Source organism: Alexandromys fortis, unplaced genomic scaffold, assembly GCF_014885135.2.
Source record: "Alexandromys fortis isolate MF-2015 unplaced genomic scaffold, M_Fortis_MF-2015_v1.1 scaffold_90, whole genome shotgun sequence".
Classification (NCBI taxonomy): domain Eukaryota; kingdom Metazoa; phylum Chordata; class Mammalia; order Rodentia; family Cricetidae; genus Alexandromys; species Alexandromys fortis.
This window is the reverse complement of record NW_026067985.1, coordinates 2536122-2555841: the sequence shown is the minus strand read 5'-3', so window position 1 is coordinate 2555841 and position 19720 is coordinate 2536122. Positions and strand designations below refer to the sequence as shown.

Below are 19720 nucleotides of genomic sequence, written 5' to 3'. Positions count from 1 at the left end.
TAGGACCAAGTCGCTTGACTTTTGGCGAAAGGCTCGTTTTTTGTTTTTAAATTCTGTCTCTCTCTTTCACTGGGTGTGGCATCCGGTGTAACACACGTCTAGGCAAGGGCTACACTCCCAGATCAAGCGACTTCATTTCTCTGTCTTTGCCCAAACATCTGGAGGAAGAGAGAAGGTGGGACGGGGGGGGGGGGGGGGGGGGGCTTAGGTGACATCAGGGGACACAATAATGCCTTTCAAGTGCTCCCGGTAATTGGGGCTCAGTTCATGTCGGCAATTAAGACCCAAGCCAGGAGCGGGGAAATGTGTCACCAGAGGCTACGGTGAAGGGCTCTGGCCTGTTTGCAAGGCGACAGTCACGTCTCTTCACTGGCTGTGCTGCTGTGGATTGTTGACCAGTTGGCGCTAATTCAGAGCGGGCTACAAGGTCCAAGGAAACACATACACATTAATATTAACCACAGGACAAATATTTGTTCGACTCCCGTGGCCCTACATGTTTGCCTTCGCTCTGAGAGATGTAGTTATCGGAAGTAACATCAAATAGAGACTCTTCCCATTATGCAGGGAAGGGCACCCTCCAGACTTCCGTGGAGAGGGCTTCGGTAATTTGATATCCCTACAACAAGCAGCGTGTACCAGCATTTAAATGCGGCAGTTTTAAATCTCAACGTTTAGTTTCATTTCTGTTTTTTTTTTTTTAATCTGAGCTAAAGTCCTATTATATAGCTCAAGCTGGTCTCAGACTTGTGATTCTCCTGCCTCAGCGTCCCAAGTACTGGAGGTGAAAGGTAGTCACAATGCCTTGCAACACCCGTCCCTTTGTAGACCCCTTTTCCCCGTGTCTGCAGGGGTGATAAGCACGGGCCCTTGCAGGTCCTAGGCTGAGTTAGTGCTTCTGGCAGAGACATGCTCCTTGCATGTGGGATGAGCAGTTTTGTTTTCTGTCTGGAAACAGTCCCGCTCGGGGAAAATATTCCCAAGGAACCGCCATGGAAGCTAAAATCTGGTGTGGTTTGACTAAGGCTATACCAGCATCTGATGCAGATCTTACCACCTCTGACCTCCTCCTGCTGGAGACAGACTTCGATGGCTCTGCTGACACACACATATTTGCCAACATGAAAGTAGGCACATGTGCATTCGTATGAACATATGCATACGCACACACATCCAGGTATACATACGCTTGCATGCACACACTTGCACACACATGCATGAAGGCACACATGCATGTATATGTGCTCAAGTGCATGCATACACACATGTAAGCAGGCAAAAACATACAAGGAGGCCTACACACATGTGTATGCACATACGAAAGCAGGCACACACATGCTGGAACATATACACACACACACTCAAATACATACACATGAAATCAGGCACAAATATATACAAGCAGGCCTACATACATGTGTATGCACACTTAAAGGCAGTCACATGTACACTTGTATATACATATGTGCACGCATACAACTGTATGCAGGTGCACATGTATGCACATGCGTGCATGTACACACACATACTTGCAGGTGTGATTTGCTCTCTCACTGTGAATCATTGGTTGTCTTTCGCTCACCCACTCTTCTCCCATAGGGTGGAGAGAGCCAGAACATGGTACTCCGGGGCCTCCCCAGCTCAATCCTGGGTCCTCTGTCATCTGTCCTGGTCAAGGATGCTCAGTTTCTTGGTTGTTTCCACATGTCTCCTGATCACTGACCAGTCAATTTGCTTTTGACACTAAAGCAGAGGTTTTCTGGTTCTCCCGTCTACTGCCTCCATGAGCCCTTTTATCTGATTGTTGTGGATCATCGAGGTTCACCCCAGTTACACAGGACTGCCCAGGGAAAGCGCTGGTGAGGCCGGGCCTGATGCCGGCAAGCTGCAGCCTGTGTGGGTGTCAGGAACAGGACAGCCCAGCCTCCCTCTATTGATTCACAGGGTAGGGCAGAGCCAGGGCTCTGAGGCTGGGAAGGACAATCTCTCTTTCACCAGTAGGGGATTAAAAACCACTATCCCAAGAAAGCCGCCACAAACAACAGACCACAGGGATGCCACCCAGACGGACACGGGGGAGGTGGTGGTTCCTGAGCGCTACTTGAGTTGGAGTAAGGGAGATCTCCAAAATGGGGGTAGGGGAACAAGCTGCGGTCATCCCACTGCTATTGTTAGCATTCTTTATGTGTATATGTGGGTACGTGTACGCATGTTTGCAAGCATGTGTGTGTGCACGCATGCACGTGTGTGCGTGTGTGTGTATGTGTGTGCGCAAGCACTCGAGCAAGCCACAGATCACATATGGCGGTTATGTGAACCGACTTTCTTGAGCTGGTCTTCTCCTTCCATCATGTGTGTCCTGAGGCGTAAACCCAGGTCGTCAGTCTTGGCAGCAGGCTTTACCTGCTGTGGCATCTTGCTATTTTTAAGGTACTTTCTGATAAGCCATGTGTCTGAGGCTGGACACTCATAAAACTCTCTTGGGACAAGTCTAACGAACCCACAGACCCTCCTGTGTGGGGCGGAAACCAGTGACGAGAATCCATCAAGCCTGCGGCTGGCACTTCCCATTCGGCACAGCCCTGGATCCTCATTTTCAAAAATAATCTCTTATTTTTGTTGTGCGGTACCCACACGTGTCATTTCCCACCCCAGCCACCGCGCACACACAGAGCAGCGACACCACGTGCACTCCCGAGGCTGCCCGAGTGCACAGAGACCTCTCATCTAGAACCGAAACCCTGCGACTGCTAACTCACACGCCACCCATCTCCAGGCCCCGCAGCCGCCCACCGCCCTCCCTCCTTTCTCTCTGTGAGTTTAGCGAGGAGGCGCAGGGGCTCCCAGGTGCTTCCTGTCAGTGGGAGCTTCCACTGTGTCCTCTCAGAACTGGCTCACTTCACAGGAAATGTTTCGTTTCTTCTGTGTCCTACTGGGTGTCAGAACGACCCTCTCTCTTTTTTGAGGCTGACTGATAGTCCCTGTTATGACAGACTCCCAATTCATTCACCTGCTTACTCACCAATTGGGTTGTCTCTACTTCCTGGCACTGTGCTGTCAACCTGAGTGTAGTCTCTCCTCTCTCTCTCTCTCTCTCCTTCTTCCTCTCCCCCTCCTCCAAATCCTAAAACAACACAAAATGAAACTTTAAGTTGGGTGGGTAGGGAGGTGGGGAGGATCTGGGAGGAGTTGGTGGAGGGGAGAAACATCATTAAAACATACTGTATGAAAGAAAAATTTAACTAAAAGAATCCTACTGTTGGGGCTGGGTAGATGGCTCAGTAGTTCAGAGCACAGGCTGCTCTTCCCGAGGGTCAGAGTTTGATTCCTAGCGACCATGGGGCAGTTCACAGCTATCTGTAATTCCAGTTCTGGGGGAATCCACTGCCCTCTTCTGGCCTCCATGGGTACTGCACACACATGATGCACAGACACAATGCAGGCACAATGCCTATAGATATTAAAATTTTTTATTTCTAATGTTTATCTCTCCTCCCTGTCTCCTCACAGGTTGTTTCTCAGAGGATACAGTCCAGGAGTGCAAAGGCCAGCTATAGAAGTCACATATGACCTTGGGACACATTGAATACACCCTCCCTTCTAGAATAAGCTTGGCTTTGATGACTAAATGTCCCCACTCACTTAGGAGAGGCTGAGCACCCACCTACTGTTCCTGTGTAATTTAGATGTCTACCTCTGTACTCAGAAGGACCGGGTGGACAGGAATATATATGGTCACTCTGTGGAGCAGGTTAAAAATCGAGCTAGAACAGAAGGTTTGCAGTGTGACTGCCGGGTCCAGGACAGTGGTTACTAGGAAGGATTCTGCATTCAAGCCAGGGGACATTGGGCCATAGCATCATCACCACAGCATGTCTCTATAAGCATCTAGTAGGTAGAGACCAGGGCTTCTACTCACCCTAAGACACACAGCACAGCTCCCGTCCCAAAGAAGTGCCCAACAGGAATCAACAGGGCCCAGAAAGTGCATACTTCTTAGAATACTAAAATAAACCCTGATCAAGGCAGGCAAAGAGAAAAGAGGATGAGAAGGGATAGTTTTCACCAAGACAGAGGGAGTGCAGAGAGAAAGACTAAGCCTGTAGACTACTGAGTGTGCTGGCTCACACCTGTAATCCCAGCACTCAGGAGGATGAGACAGGAGTTTGAGGTTAGCCTGGGCTACACGATAAACCCCAGGACAGTCTAGGCTATTAAGTGAGACCCTGTTTTGAACAGATAAACACACACAGTATCCGTGTGCCCTTTGTAGCAATAGCCATAACCAAATGGCAGCTCCCAGCCAGGAAACAAACTTGGCTTTTCTTCTGGTGATATTGGACAACTTCAAACTTCATAGTGTCTTGTCTCCTTTTCCCCCTGCCTTCTCCTCTGTACCCTTGAGGGGAGGGGGTGTAACTCAGGCTTTGTCTACCTAACACAGTGGCTGGGAGCAAGTTCATAGGTGTACCAGGTCATTTAACAGGCCTGGCAAATGTAGAATCCATAGACACTGGGCCACCCACCAGCTCTGATGCATAGATCGTCAAATCTGAGCCTCGCAGAGGTGGGGGCATCTATCACCCATCTAAATCCCTGAGGAGGGAAGCAAGGAGGGTGAGGAGGGCCAGGCTGCATGCCAAGGGCAGCTCCGGAGTGCCTGGTCACCCACTGGGGACAACAATTATCCACCGTTTACTCCTGAAGTGGGCATTGCTTCTGGTGGCTTGCTAGCCCCAGATGATGTGTGGCCTTTTCAGGTCCTGTTGTGCGCATCCTAGCTTGTGTTTGGAGCCAGGGAAAGAATGCAGAGAAGACCTCCAGCCCTGTCCCTTCCTATGGCACATTTTAATATGCGTACACATTCCCTGCATCCCATTACGTAATGGTCTTGCTTGCAAGTACTTACCTGTCTAGTCAGAACTCAATTAGCAAATCATCCCTCTCTATGAATATTCATTAACGATGAAGTCAGTCAGAGCAGTGGAATCCAGAGAAAGATCATTAAGAACCCTATCACAGCCTCTCCCTCTCCTCAGGCCTGTGAGGAAGACAGGCCAAGGGCAAGCTGGGACTCACATGGCAGGAACTTCCAAGAAGCCTGGTGGAGGCTGGGGAGATGGCTCAGGGGATAAAGGAGTTGCCATGCAACCCCGAGAACCTGAATTTGAATCCCACAGAATCCTTTAAAGCCAGCCTATCTGTAAGACCAGGTCTCCAGCAGCAAGATGGGAGGTGGAGACGGGAGGGTCCTTCAGACAACAAAGAGACCCTGTCTCAGAGGAGATGGAAGGTAAGGACCAGCATGCAAGGTTGTCCTCTGACTGCCGGGTGTTCCGTGACACAGGCATCTGCACATACACACGTGTGCAGGCATGTGCACACACACACACACACACACACACACACACACACAAGCTGGAGTCAGGTCAGGCCAGGACATGCTTAAGATAGTAACAGTGGGGACCTGCTCATGTGCACAGCACTGAGTGTCCATCCTGTCTTCGGTGTTCCAGAGCTCAGATCTTCTGCTGGCCAATGAGCAATTCCCCCCGATTGCTGTGGAGTCTGTTGGGAAACCTTCATGCCAATAAAAATACATGCAAGGCTCTTAAAGAACCCATGTAGATAGACCTTCAGAGCTTGCTTCCACACAGACACACTGAAAATCCAGACATCCACCGGATTCACCTTCCACGGGGGCAAGGCCTGCATTAAAGCCAGGCAGTACTCGCTTCAGCCCACGGTCACCCGTGGGCAGCAAATGGAAGCTGAAGATTCCCCTTGGGCGAAAAGTGCACTTTCTCAGAGACAGAAAGATGAGGTCTCTTGGATGGGCAGCTTCGTTATTCTGGGTGCTAAGAATAGGAGAGACCAGGGCTAAGGAGATGACTCAGGAGGTAAAGTAGTTTGCTGCCAAGCCCGGTGACCCACTGTGGTAGAAGGTGAGAACAGATAAATTGACCACTGACCACTACACACATGCCATAGCTCTCATGTATGGGTGCCACGGTATAATGCGAGGACAACCAGCTGGAGTCAGCTCTCTCATTCCACCATGTGGGTCCTGGGGCTCGAACTCAGGTTATCAGGCTTGGCAGCAAGCTCCATTACCTGCTGAGCCATTTTACTGACCCCAACTGAGGTTTTGAGTTTGATTATAGAGTATTTATTACCCATAGGGCTTAGGACCAGAAGTGTTTTCAGTTCCTCTCCTCTCCCCTCCCCTCCCCTCCCCTCTCCTCTCCTGTCTTTTCTTCTTCTTTCCTTCCTTCCTTCCTTCCTTCCTTCCTTCCTTCCTTCCTTCCTTCCTTCCTTCCTTCCTTTTCCTTCCTTCCTTTGCTTATTTTTTGTTTGTTTTCAGTTTTTTTCTTTTCTTTCTTTTTTTTTTCTGAGTAGCCCTGGCTGTTCTGGAACTCATGCTGTAGACCAGGCTGGCCTTGACCTCATAGAGACCCACCTGCCTCTGCCTCCTGAGTTCTGCGATTATAGGAGTGCAATACTTCTGCCCCATTTGAATTTCTTTATTTTATTTTATTGGGCTATACATTTTTCTCTGTTCTCCTCCCTGCCTCTTCCCTCCCCTTCAAACCCTCTCCCATGGTCCCCATGCTCCCAATTTACTCAGGAGATCTTGTCTTTTTCTACTTCCCATGTACATTAGATCCATGTACATTTCTCTTAGGGTCCTAATGTTGTCTAGGTTATCTGGGATTGTGATTTGTAGGCTGGTTTTCTTTGCTTTATGTTTAAAAACCACTTATGACTGAGTACATATGATAATTGTTTTCTGGGTCTGGATTTCCTCACCCAATATGATGTTTTCTAGTCCATCCATTTGCCTGCAAATTTCAAGATGTCATTATTTTTCTCTGCTGTGTAGTACTCCACTGTGTAAATGGACCACATTTTCCTTATCCATTCTTCGACTGAGGGGCATTTAGGTTGTTTCCAGGTTCTGGTTATGACAAACAATGCTGCTATGAACATAGTTGAGCACATGTCCTTGTGGTATAATTGAGCATCCTTTGGATAGATACCCAAAAGTGGTATTGCTGGGTCTTGAGGAAGGTTATTTCCTAATTTTCTGAGAAATCGCTATACTGATATCCAAAGGGGCTGTACCAGCTTGCACTTCCACTAGCAATGCAGGAGTGCTCCCTTTACCCCACAACCTCTCCAGCTTAAGTTGTCACCAGTGTTTTTGATCTTGGCCATTCTGATAGGTGTAAGATGGAATCTCAGAGTTGTTTTGGTTTGCATTTCTCTGATGACTAAGGATGTTGAACATTTCCTTAAGTGTCTTTCAGCCATTTTAGATTCCTCTATTGAGAGTTCTCTGTTTAGGTCTAAACTCTATTTTTTTTATTGGATTATTTGTTTTTTGATGACCAATTTCTTGAGTTCTTTGTATATTTTGGAGATCAGACCTCTGTCTGATGTGGGGTTGGTAAAGATCTTTTCCCATTCTGTAGGCTGTCGTTTTGTCTTGTTGACCATGTTCTTTGCTTTACAGAAGCTTCTCAGTTTCAGGAGGTCCCATTTATTAATTGTTCTCTCAGTGTCTGTGCTATTGGGGTTATATCTAGGAAGTGGTCTCCTGTGCCATTGTGTTCAAGTGTACTTCCCACTTTCTCTTCTATGAGGTTCAGTGTGGCTGGCTTTATGTTGAGGTTTTTGATCCATTTGGACTTGAGTTTTGTGCATGGTGATAGATATGGATCTATTTTCATTCTTCTACATGTTGACATTCAGTTATGCCAGCACCATTTGTTCAATATGCTTTCTTTTTTTCATTTGATATTTTATGCTTCTTTGTCAAAAATCATGTGTTCAAAAGTGTGTGGATTAATATCCTGGTCTTTGATTTGGTTTAATTGGTCCTCTTGTCTGTTTTTATGCCAATACAAGGCTGTTTTCAATACTGTACCTCTCTGTAGTAGAATTTGAAGTCAGGAATTGTGATGCCTCCAGAAGTTCTTTTACTGTACAGGATTGTTTTGGCTATCCTGGTTTTTTTGCTTTTCCATATGAAGTTGAATATTGTTCTTTCGAGGTCTTTTAAGAATTTTTCTGGGATTTTGATTCGCATTGCATTGAATCTGTAGATTGCCATTTTTACTATGTTAATCCTACCTATCCAAGAGCATGGGAGATCTTTCCACTATCTGGTGTCTTTTTCAATTTCTTTCTTCAAAGATTTAATGTTCTTGTCATACAAGTCTTCCACTTGTTTGGTTAGAGTTACTCCATGATATTTTATGCCATTTGTGGCTGTTATGAAGGGTGTTGATTCTCTGATTTCTTTCTCAGCCCTTTCATCATCTGTGTACAGGAGGGCTACTGATTTTTTTGAGCTAATCTTATATCCTGCTACATTACTGAAAGCGTTTATGAGTTGTAGAAGTTCTTTGGTAGAATTTTTGGGGTCACTTATGCAAACTATCATATCATCAGCAAATAGTAAGAGTTTGACTTCCTTCTTCTTTTCTGATTTGTATTCCCTTGATCTCCTTTTGGTGTCTTATTGCTTTAGCTAGGACCTCAAGAACTATAATGAATAGACATGGAGCGAGTGGACAGCCTCATCTTGTTTCCGATTTCAGTGGGATTGCTGTGAGTTTCTCTCCATTTAGTTAAATGTTGTCTGTTGGCTTGCTGTATATTGCCTTTATTATGTTTAGTATGTTCCTTGTATCCCTGCTCTCTCCAAGACCTTTATCATGAAGGGATGCTATATTTTATCAAAAATGTTTTCAGCATGTAATGAGATGATCATGTGGTTTTTATTTTTCAGTTTGTTTTTATGGTGGATTACATTGACAGATTTTTGTATGCTGAACCATCCCCACATCTCTGGGATGAAGCCAACTTGATCATGGTGGATGATGGTTCTGATGTGTTCTTGGATTTAATTTGCCAGTATTTTGTTTAGTATTTTTGCATCAAATGTTCATGAGTGAGATTGGTCTGTAATTTTCTTTCTTAGTAATGTCTTTATGTGGTTCTGGTATCAGGGTAACTGGAGCTTCATAAAAGAGTTTGGCAATGTTTCCTCTGTTTCTCTTGTGTGGAACAATTTGAAGAGTATTGCTATTAGTTTTTCTTTGAAAATCTTGTCGAATTCTGAGCTGAAACCATCTGATCCTGGGCTTTTTTTGATTGGGAGACTTTTGATGACTGCTTCTATTTTTTTTTAGCAGTTATAGGTCTATTTAATTTGCTTATCTGGTCTTGATTTAATTTTGGTAATTGATATTTATCCAGAAATTTGTCCATTTCCTTTAAATTTTCCAATTTTGTGGAGTACAAGTTTTTTGAACTATGACCCAATGATTCTCTGTATTTCCTCTGTGTCTGTTGTTATGTCCACCTTTTTATCTCTGATTTTGTTAATTTGGATATTCTCTCTCTGCCTTTTGGTTAGTTTGGATAAAGGTTTGTCTATTTTGTTGATTTTCTAGAAGAGCCAATTCTTTGTATCATAGATTCTTTGTATTGTTTTCTTTGTTTCTATTTTGTTGATTTCAGCTCTCAATGTGATTATTTCCAGCTGTCTACTTCTCTTGGGTGAGTTTGCTTCTTTTTGTTCTAAAGTTTTCAAATGTTCTGTTAATTCACTAGTGTGGGATTTTTCCAGCTTCTTTATGTAGGCGTTTAGTGCTGTGAACTTTCCTTTTAACACTGCTTTCTTTGTGTTTCATTATACTTTCATATTTGCAAACATGTTAAAGACTTGGGGATAGAACCCAAGTCTAATCCCAACATCCACGTCTTTCATCCACACCTTACACAGCTGCTTGATGGTCTCCCATCTAATCCTCTGCAGCAATGTACAGGATAATGGCTGCAAGGCCTGGAACTTCCCACTTGACATCGTGTCAACTCCCAGAAAGTTTCTGGTTCCAAGCTCTTCTGATTTTGGATTATTGGATCAGGAATACACATCTTGTATGAAACTGGTGCAGACATAAACACTTGGGTTTCTCAGCAACAGATTCCAGTCTGCCATCCTGGTGTCCTGAAATGGTCTTAATCATCCTCATTTCTTATGAGCCTCTTGTGTAATTTCTCTAGGATTTCTCCTGTAATAGGAGAGTCTTTGTTACCCACCAACTCTCTGCATGCATCTAGGGGCATGCTAAAATATAGATGTTTGATAAGCTGGAGAGATGGCTCAGAGGTTAAGAGCAGACAGCATTGTCTGCTCTTCCAAAGGTCCTGAGTTCAATTCCCAGCAACCACATGGTGGATCACAACCATCTGTAATGGAGTCTGGTACCCTTTTCTGGCCTTGAGGCAAACACACAGACAGAATATTGTATACATAATAAATAAATAAATATAAAAAATATAGATGTTTGAGGACAGGGCCAGTCCTCAGAAGGTCTGTGTCCACATGAGAGACTTGGCCCTCTGGACTATCCTGGCCTCTGCGAAGGACATGAGACTGGACACTTGAGATCAGCCCTTTGGTGGTGATTCAGTCTGCCTCACCTATGAAAGAAAATCAGATACAAACCCTTGCACATGAGCTCTGGGGCTTCCTGGTAGGGGTGAACACAGAGACATGGCCAGAGGTAGCCTGCCTTAATGGAAGGCTCACAGGAGCTCTGGGTTCAGTGACCTCCTACCCTCACCTTGACCATCTTTCCCTTGTTGGTCTTGGTTGTGTTTTCTATGATAACACACAACGAGTATTCGGTATGTATGGTGCTTTCCTGAGATCTACCAGCTGTCCCGGTGAATGACTAAACCAAAGGGGAGGGGTGGTCACTGGAGTAGCCACTCTCTGGTTTTATAGCCACTGGTCAGAAGTGTGGGTGGCCTGGAGACCGTGGTTGTAGCTGGTGTTTCATGTGAGGCAGTCTCACCAGGAGCTGTGCCCTTAAAACCACCTCAGGTGGTTGGTTGATGCTAGAGATGATCTGAAGTGTGCCAATTGTCAGAGTAACATCCCTCTGCTGTTTCCAAACTCTGCCCTTCGGACTCCAAGGTCAAGATGAGGAGCTACAATGGTCTCCAAGAGACCACTAACAACTTACACAGCCCTAACAGCCTCAGTCCTTGGAAGATGCACAGTCTCTCTCTCTCTCTCTCTCTCTCTCTCTCTCTCTCTCTCTCTCTCTCTCTCCTTTCTCTCTCTCTCTCACACACACACATGCACACACATGTCTGTTCACAACTACATGACTCATCCTGAAAAGGTGTTAAGAAACGTCTGTTCACCCTGAAGAGAAGGTTCCATCCAATCTGAGAGTTGCTGTCAGGTGACTCAAAGCCACCACTAGAAGTCCCCTGGGTGTCTTGGAGGATGACTCACAAAGAGCTGTACCACCCTCCCACAGTCCCCGGGGAGGTGGACGGGCAGCTACACCCTCAAGAGTCCTGCAAGTCAATTCGTTCACATTATCTCAGGGTCTCACGAGAACCTCATGAGTCCCTTGGGCCTCTTGAGCCCCATGAGACAAAAGCTAGCAGGCCTGATGGCATGTCAGGTGCTATAGCGGGAATCCTTAAGACTGTTTTATCTTCTATTAAATCAAATCCATGCTCCATGATTACAAGAAGGGAGGAGGAATCCAAGCCATGTAGCTGGCTGCTCCACTGATCCAGCTCTCCACCACTGCGACATGACCTCGTTCCTCAAGGGCAAAGGGGAACCCCAAGCTGTAACTCTGCCAGGTCCCTCACTGTCCCACAGAGAGTACACAACCCTTATCCTCAGTTCTTATCTGTTCACATATCCAGAGAAGATTGTGCCCATAGGGCTAATTCACCTCAATACCATTGGCTTATTGGACCAAATTCCCACAACATTTCCCCTTTTTGTCTAATTAAGAAGGTTCTAACCCTAACATAAAACTATATACAAAAAGAATAATTATCAAGTATTGTCCAAAAGAAAGAAAAGGTAATAAGATAAACAAAAATGAGACCAACAGGGGACCACAGCTGCAGTGGTTAAAGTGGCCATGATCATGTCCCACCAGGAGGAAAGTTACACTCCACACACCTATGTGCATGTGTGCACAGATCTGTGCACCGTGGCCCCTCCTCCACAGATTCACAGTTCCCACCTGCTCCACCCAGCACCCTCTGTGGTCCCTTGTCATCTATTCACCATGCACCTGCCATTGGAGACCTGGGTGCTGAAGAGATGGGACTCTTGATTCTGCAGGCACATGGGGTGTGAACATCACCACGGAGCTGGCAAAGGAAGGGTAGGACTGGTGAGATCTGGGTGAGGTTTGGTTTGAGGAAGCTGGCACTGTCTGGCTGCAGATATCTGGAGGAGATTCCTGGGGACCAGAGGCTGAGTGAGGAATCACCAGAGGCCTCGCCTGACTGTCTCTCTGATACATGTTCAAACCAGACAACCCCAGTACTGCATGTAATCTCCCTCCTGGTTCTTCATTGTTTCTCTCTTCCAAATTTTTATTTTATTATTTGACAATTTCATATATGTGTATGTAGTATTTTGGTTATCCTCTTTCATCTCCTTTTTATTTCCTCAGAACCCCTTCTTCCCAACAGACTTCATACTATTATCTTGTGGGGGGGTTGTTGTTTGCTTGTTATTTCTATTATTATTATTGTGTGTGTGTGTGTGTGTGTGTGTGAGAGAGAGAGAGAGAGAGAGAGAGAGAGAGAGAGAGAGAGAGAGAGACCTGTTGAGTTGAGTTAGGGCTGCTTGAGTGAGTATGGCTACTCAGAGTGGCCACACCACTGACGAATAAGCTTCCCATTCCCCCAGATGTTATTAACTCCCCCCAGAGGGTGGGGCCCCACGAGCTCCCCACCCCCACCCCAGAGGTGACAGATGTTGACAGGCTCATTCTTGTGTAGGTGGCATGTGGGCAATCACAACTGCAGTCAGGTCATGGGCACAGCAGCCCCGCCACGTCCAGAAGGCAGTGTCCATAGCACCCCTCACCTTCGGGCTCTTACCCTTCCTTCCTCTCTTTCTCCATGTTCCCCGAGCCTTGCAGTGGTGATGCAGATGTCTCTTTCAGGGCTGAGTCTAATTTGTTCTAGACACAGTGTCTCACACTGTACACCAGGACAGCCTGGAAGTTGTGGCCATCCTCCTGCCTTAGGCCCTGGTGTTGGCCTCAGAGGGCATGAGTGTACACACCCAGCTCCCCATCGTGTGCCTCCCCAGGGCTACAGCAGCAGCCGCACGAGCAGCCACGTGGCATCAGGTGGCCACTAGACATTCTCTTTAAAGCTGACAACTCACGCGAGGCTGTTATCAAACCCATTTAACAGATGAGAAGTGTAAGGTTGACAAAATCACACGCTTGGGTAGAGGGGCCATACAAACATATCCTGCAAATGGCAGAGCTTGGATTCTGTCTCTAGTCTCTCTAATTTCAAGTCCAGGCTGTGTCTTGACCGTGACCTTCCAGCAGCCCAGCAAGGCCCTTCTGTACCCTCTGGTCTAGGTGAGGCATCGCCATGGGTTCCTAGCATCTGCTGGGCTCACCTTCTCCTGCATGGCCCTCTCCTACCCAATGAGAAGAGAGCGGAGGGAAGGGAAGTGTCCCCAGCTCACCCTAGCTTTGGGTGTAGCCCTGGTTATAAATATCCAGCAGTTTTTGGAAACTTCCAGTTACACAAACTCGGGTTTTGAACCTATCTGGTCAGCCCGCCTCCAGAGTCCCCGCGCAAGCGCAAAGCTGGCGTTCGGTTCTCTGAAGCCTTGCTGACACAGCTACTGGGCTGAAGCAGCCACTGGGGCTCCATTATCACGGTTGTCTCACCCAGTTCTGTCCTGTGACAAGATTTTTTTTTTTTGAATGAGAAAGGCTTACCTTCCTTCCCGCGTGACATTCGTTTTAAAATAGCTTGGGCCCAGCTCTGAGCACTGTAGGTGGCACGGTGGAAACGCTTTTGTTTTGCTGTCTTCGTTTTTCCCACTTCTTGGGATTTAACGCTTCACGCAGGCAGATTGTCCCCTGGCAGGAGGAAGATGTGCCTCGCAGGGAAGACAAAGGGTTGTGGCGGGTGGGCTAAGAAGAGCTCCCGTGGGGCTGGCTGCGGGGTGGAACCGAACTGGACCGGCACGTGTCTTCCTGTTTACCTGGGGGTGTTGCTGAAATAGGGGTCACTAGGGTCATTTTCCTGTGATTTAAATGCTGGATGTGGGAATGGCAGAGGGAGCCGTGTGCCACCTTCCTGGTTTGGGTGCAGCTGGGAATGAGGGCCCTTGTCTGGTTTGGAATTGAGGTACACAGCTGTCAACGGGAGAGCTACCCTGCAGAACACTGGCAGAGCAGCAAGCCCCGCTGATGTGACTGTTTCCAACATGAAGGCTCGAAAGCCACCCAAGTCAGGGCTGTTCCCTTTCTCTCTGGAGAAGTTGCCACCTCTAGTCTACGCCAGCTCCTGTGGTCCTGATCTTTCTCTGGCAGCCTGAAGTTAGGAGTTCAAGGCCTGAGAGCAACTGCCCTGAAAATCTGCAAAATTCTTTTCTTTTTCTTTCTTTTTTTTCTCCCTTCCTTCATTCCTTCTTGCCTTCCTTGTTTTTATTTTATTTTTTTTTTCAAGACAGGTTTTGCTATAGCTTTGGAGCTGCCCTGGAACTAGCTCTTATAGACCAGGCTGGCCTCATTCTTTTTATTTCTTAATACAAAAATTATACAGCCCAGACTGGCCTTGAACTCACAGTGATCTTCCTGCCTCAGCCTCTTGAGAGGGCTAGAATTACAGATATGTGTGGCTACCCCTGGCTTGAGCTTATTTTTTCGCTCCACTTCCTATTTCTTTTCTTTTCCTTGTTTCTCCTCTCTCTCCCTTCCTGCTGCCCTTCCTTCCAGCCCTGTGGACACACTCAGCTTGATTTCCCATCCCCAGTCGATTGGTGTGCGCTTCCTTCCAGCCTCTGTGGACACACTCAGCTTGATTTCCCATCCCCAGTCGATGGGTGTGCGCTCATTTGCCGAGACAGTCTTCAGTGGAGAAGCGGGCTCCGCCACCTGCTCCTTCCCAGGAATGTCTGCCTGCTGATGTCTCCATGAAGAATTGCTGATGCGACAGGCACATGGCTTCCTATAGATGCCAAGACAAGTCACCACTGACCTGGTGACCTCAGAGCCCAGACTCTCTCCCACAGCTCTGTAGGTCGGGAGCATGAACGAAATTTGACTGGACTAAGGCAGGGCTCATTCTGGTCCCTGGCCAGCTGCCCTCCATCCTCAAAGACCACATCAGCCAGCGGCTCCCCAATATCCCTTCACGCTCTCCCCTCCCTCTGCCACCTTCTTCTGAGAACACGTGGTCATCCCAGCCCATGGGGAAATTCTGTGTTTCCTTCCCCAGGCAAAAATTTTAATTAAAAAAAAAAAAGGTATGGGAGGGATTGAGGAAGAGTAAGCCACACCAGTTCGGGGGAGTTTCCTGCCTGCCGACAGAGAAACTGGCATTTTATGGAGTTCTTTGAGGGATCTGGGGCATGAACCATGAGGTTGCCTGTTTGTTTGTTTCAGAACTATCTTCCTCGTGGTTTAAGGATCCCCTGCCCTCCCCAGCAGGATACAGGGTCTGTTGTCTTGGGGACATACCCACTTCATCTTTTACTTGAACTCTTCCCCTGGGATAGCGTAAAGGAGTAAGTGACAGACATGTTCCACACATTAATGAAGGGAAGTGCTTCTATGGCTCAGGAGTGTTTGAGCCTATAACTCAAACTATGTACATATATACACATGTATGTGTACCTGTGTATGTTTGCATATGTATATTAGTATGTATATATAAACATATATACATGCATGTACACACACATAGAGAGAGAGACAGAGAGACAAAGAGACAAAGAGAAAGAGACGGACAGAGGCAGGGATTTCACACAGCGCAGGTTTTGGCTGAAAGTTTGCCATGTAGGTGAGATTGACTTTTAACTCTTGATTCTCCTGCCCCTACCTCTAGAGTGCCAGATTACAGATGTTTGGCAGCACACCTGGTTGATAAGGTCCTGAGATGGAGTCCATGGCTTCCTGCTAGGTAAACCCTCTACCCACTGAGCCACACTTATGGTAAGGGGTGACTTTTGTGTCCTAGAGTTTGTAACAATTCATCTGAATTTGTTTCCCCCTTACTAATACAGTTTTACTCAACTGGTCTTTGCCAATTTGCTAATAATAATAATAATCTTTTTGTTTTTGCTTGTTCATTTGTTGTTGTTGCTTTTGCTTTGAGACAGGGTCTCACTGTGTAGCTCAGGCCTGGCCTGGAACTCACTATGTAGATCAAACTGACCTCAAACTCACAGAGACCCTAGTGCCTCAGCCTCCCAAATGTACCACCACACCCAACTTCAGTTTGATATCAGTAAGGTTGAGAGTTTGTTTGCACATTCGAGAGCCTTCTGTATATTATTTTATTATTTGTGTCCTTTGAATTATCCCACTTTCCCATTGACTTGTGACTCCTTGGAGCAGAATTGACCTTTGAGTTGAGTAGCCAAAAGAGCTGTCATTACCAACCCATTGTCACAGATGAAGAAACTGAGGCTCGGTGAACTGTCATTACCAACCCATTGTCACAGATGAAGAAATGGAGGCTTGGGACTTTACATAACACAGTCAAGACTACAGACGGAATCAAAATCATGCCTTACCTTGGACTTCACTGTGCTGTGGTCCTATCAGCTGGAGACCCAGTGGTCACTGTATCAGACCATATGGTAGAGACAGCAACTAAAGCCAGGCACAGTGGTATACGCCAGTCATTCTAGCACTCAGGAGGCTGAGGCAGGAAGATCGTGTGTTCAAAACTAGTCTGAGCTACATAGTGAGACCTGTTTCGAAATAAACAAATAAATAAACAAAACATCACACACACACACTGGACAAATAAATCTATTGTTAGCAATATTCTAGGAGCTTTAGTTCATACAGAAAGAAACTGAGACTCAGAGAGTCTCCTGAGCCTGGCTGAAGTCATGTGACCACTGTGTGGCAACCTTAGGTCAGAACTTGTTGCCAGCAGCTCTAAGATACAGTCACAGCTTTCCACGGTTTCTAGAAGAGGATACGGAGGCTCAGAGACGTCAGGCAGATTCTCCAGGGTCACACAGCTGGGACGTGGCAGAGCTGGGATCTGAGCTCACATCTTTCCAAGGTCGTACACTCCCAAGCCTGGTTCCACATTTGCTAATCCCAAAGCTGTCTATGTCTTAGTGATTACTACCTGGGATGCCAGTCAACCCAACATGGCCTTTAGCTATTTCACTTGGGCAGTGTTAGGATCTGAGGGCCAGCCCACCCAGCGCTTAAGGGGCCTTTCTGCTCTGCCATTAATTGTTTTAGCTGCCCAGCACCTCCACGGTGCAGGCAAATACAATTAACTCATTTACAAAGCAGCAAAGTGGAGAGGTTACATGGCTCCCTAGTGCTATCCGGTAAGAGAGTGGCTCAGCCAAGAATAATAAATAATATTATTTCAGGAGACTCAAATACAGCGGACCTCATGGCTTCCTGGGGCCCCTGCTTCTCCAGAGCCAGTAGGCACTTCCTGGCCCAGGCCCTTCACAGCTCACACTTCCCACCACAGCAGAGGCGGGCACACCGCAGCAGAGGCAGACATACCGTAGAAACCTCGAAGTTGTTCAGGCTATGGCTGTGAGCTTAGGACCCTGAGCTATTTTTTAGTGTGTGTGTGTGTGTGTGTGTGTGTCTGTGTGTGTCTCTCTCTCTATGTCTCTCTATGTCTCTGCATCTCTCTGTCTCTCTCTGGATCTCTCTGTCTCTCTTTGTCTGTCTCTCTGTCTGTGTCTCTCTTTGTCTCTCTGTCTCTCTGCATCTCTCTGTCTCTCTCTGTCTCTCTTTGTCTGTCTCTCTGTGTCTGTGTCTCTCTTTGTCTCTCTGTCCCTCTACGTCTCTATGTCTCTGGGTCTCTCTCTCTCTCTCTGTGTCTGTGTCTCTCTGTTGTCTCTCTGTCTCTCAGTGTCTCGGTGTCTCTGCCTCTGCCTCTCTATCTGTGTGTGTGTTGTGAATGCCAGTGCATGATCTCAGGTATTTTTCCTTCGTCACTATCCTTTTATTTTTCATTTTATTTTATTTAGGCAGGATTTCTCACTGGACCTCACTGATTAGGTTGGCAGGCCAGCAAGCATCAGGGATCCTCCGGTCTCTGCCTCCCCAAGCTGGGGAACAGGCATGCAGCATGATACCCGGCTGTCTTAGTCAGGTCACTGATGATGTGATGGACCACGATGACCACAGCAGCTTGAGAAGAGTTTGTTACGTCCACAGGTCCATCATCAACAGCAGTGAGGGCAGGAGCCTGGAGGCAGGAGCAGAAGCAGAGGCCATGGAGGGGGGCTTGCTCCCTGGCGTCTCAGCCTGTTTTCTTACAGAACCCAGGACCAGCAGCCCAGGGATGGCACCACCCACAGTGGGTTGAGTCCGTCCACATCAATCACTAATTAAGAAAATGCCTTATAGACTTGCATGCAGCCTGGTCTTATGGAGGCGCTTCTTCCCATCGAGGTCCCTCCTCCCAGATGACCCTAGCTTGTGTCAAGTTGACATAAAACCAGCCAACACAGCAGCCTCGTTTAACACGGACGGACGCAGCGAATTGAACTCATGTCCTCCCTGCATGGCAAGAGTTTGACTGGCTGAGCCACCTCTCCAAGCTTCTTTTATTTTCCGATCAGAGTCTGATGCATTTTTTTGCATCAAGAGGATACACAACACGGCACTTTGTGTGTGTGTGTGTGCACGCATGTGTGTGTGAATATGTGCATGTCCGTGTGTGTGTACATGCGTGCGTGTGCGTGTGTGTTTGTGTCTGTGTGCGTGCATGCAAGGGTTTGTATGGATGTGTGTGTGAATGTGTGCACATGTGTGTGCATGTGTGCATATGTGTGTTTGTTTGTGTCTGTGTGTGTGTATGCATGTGTGGGAGGGCAGTAAAAATAACTCAGGCATTGCTTAGGTCCCACAGGGCAACCTTGAAGGTGGATTAGCCTTGACCATGTTGCTCAGAGCCCAACACTGGCAGAGGGGAGGGGAATGCAGAGGCTGCAGAGGCTGAACCTTGGTATGGATTCAATTCCCTCCCCCTGGGCTCCACCTGGCCACTTCCCTGGAGTCTTGGCTATGTTTTCAGTTCCCAATAACCAGTGTGACCTTCAGGAATAAAGGTGACACTGCCCGGCGTCCATCCGTCAATCCGGTGAGCAAGGACCCTAAGGAAGCTGGTCATCAGAGACGCAGCTGGTGAGATCGCCTTTCCCTCCCTCCCTCCCTCCCTCCCTCCCTCCCTCCCTCCCTCCCTCCCTCCCTCCCTCCCTCCCTCTCCCTCCTCTGCTTCTCTCGCCTTCCCCTCCTGTCTGGTTTTTTGTTTGGACAGGATCTCACTGTGTAACCCAGGCTGATCTCAGACTTTCAATCCTCCCGCCTCAGTCTTCTGAGTATTGGGATTGCCTCTCTCTGCCTGTCTCCTGACATATTTATTTTTGAGCTGCTCAGCCTTCTAGAACCCAGGTGAAGTTTCAGAAACACTCATTTTGCAGAGAGAACCATTGAGAACTGACTACTCGGTTTTTATGTGTTCCACGTGCTAAAGAAAACACCAGTGGGGCTGGAGAGCTGGCTCAGAGGTTAAGAGCACGGGCTGCTCTTCCAAAGGTTCTGAGTTCAATTCCCAGCAACCACATGGTGGCTCCATCTGTAATAAGATCTGGAGCCCTCTTCAGGCCTGCAGG

General features: G+C 47.3%; 1 long non-coding RNA gene across 1 annotated transcript; it reads right to left on the bottom strand.

The window, feature by feature from the left end:
- Positions 1-180: 180 nt before the first annotated feature.
- On the bottom strand, positions 181-14041 carry LOC126511741 (uncharacterized). Its single transcript, XR_007594772.1, has 4 exons — positions 13818-14041; positions 12125-12210; positions 3023-3124; positions 181-420 (listed from the first exon to the last, which is right to left on the bottom strand). It is a non-coding gene; the product is annotated as an uncharacterized lncRNA (long non-coding RNA).
- Positions 14042-19720: the final 5679 nt, after the last annotated feature.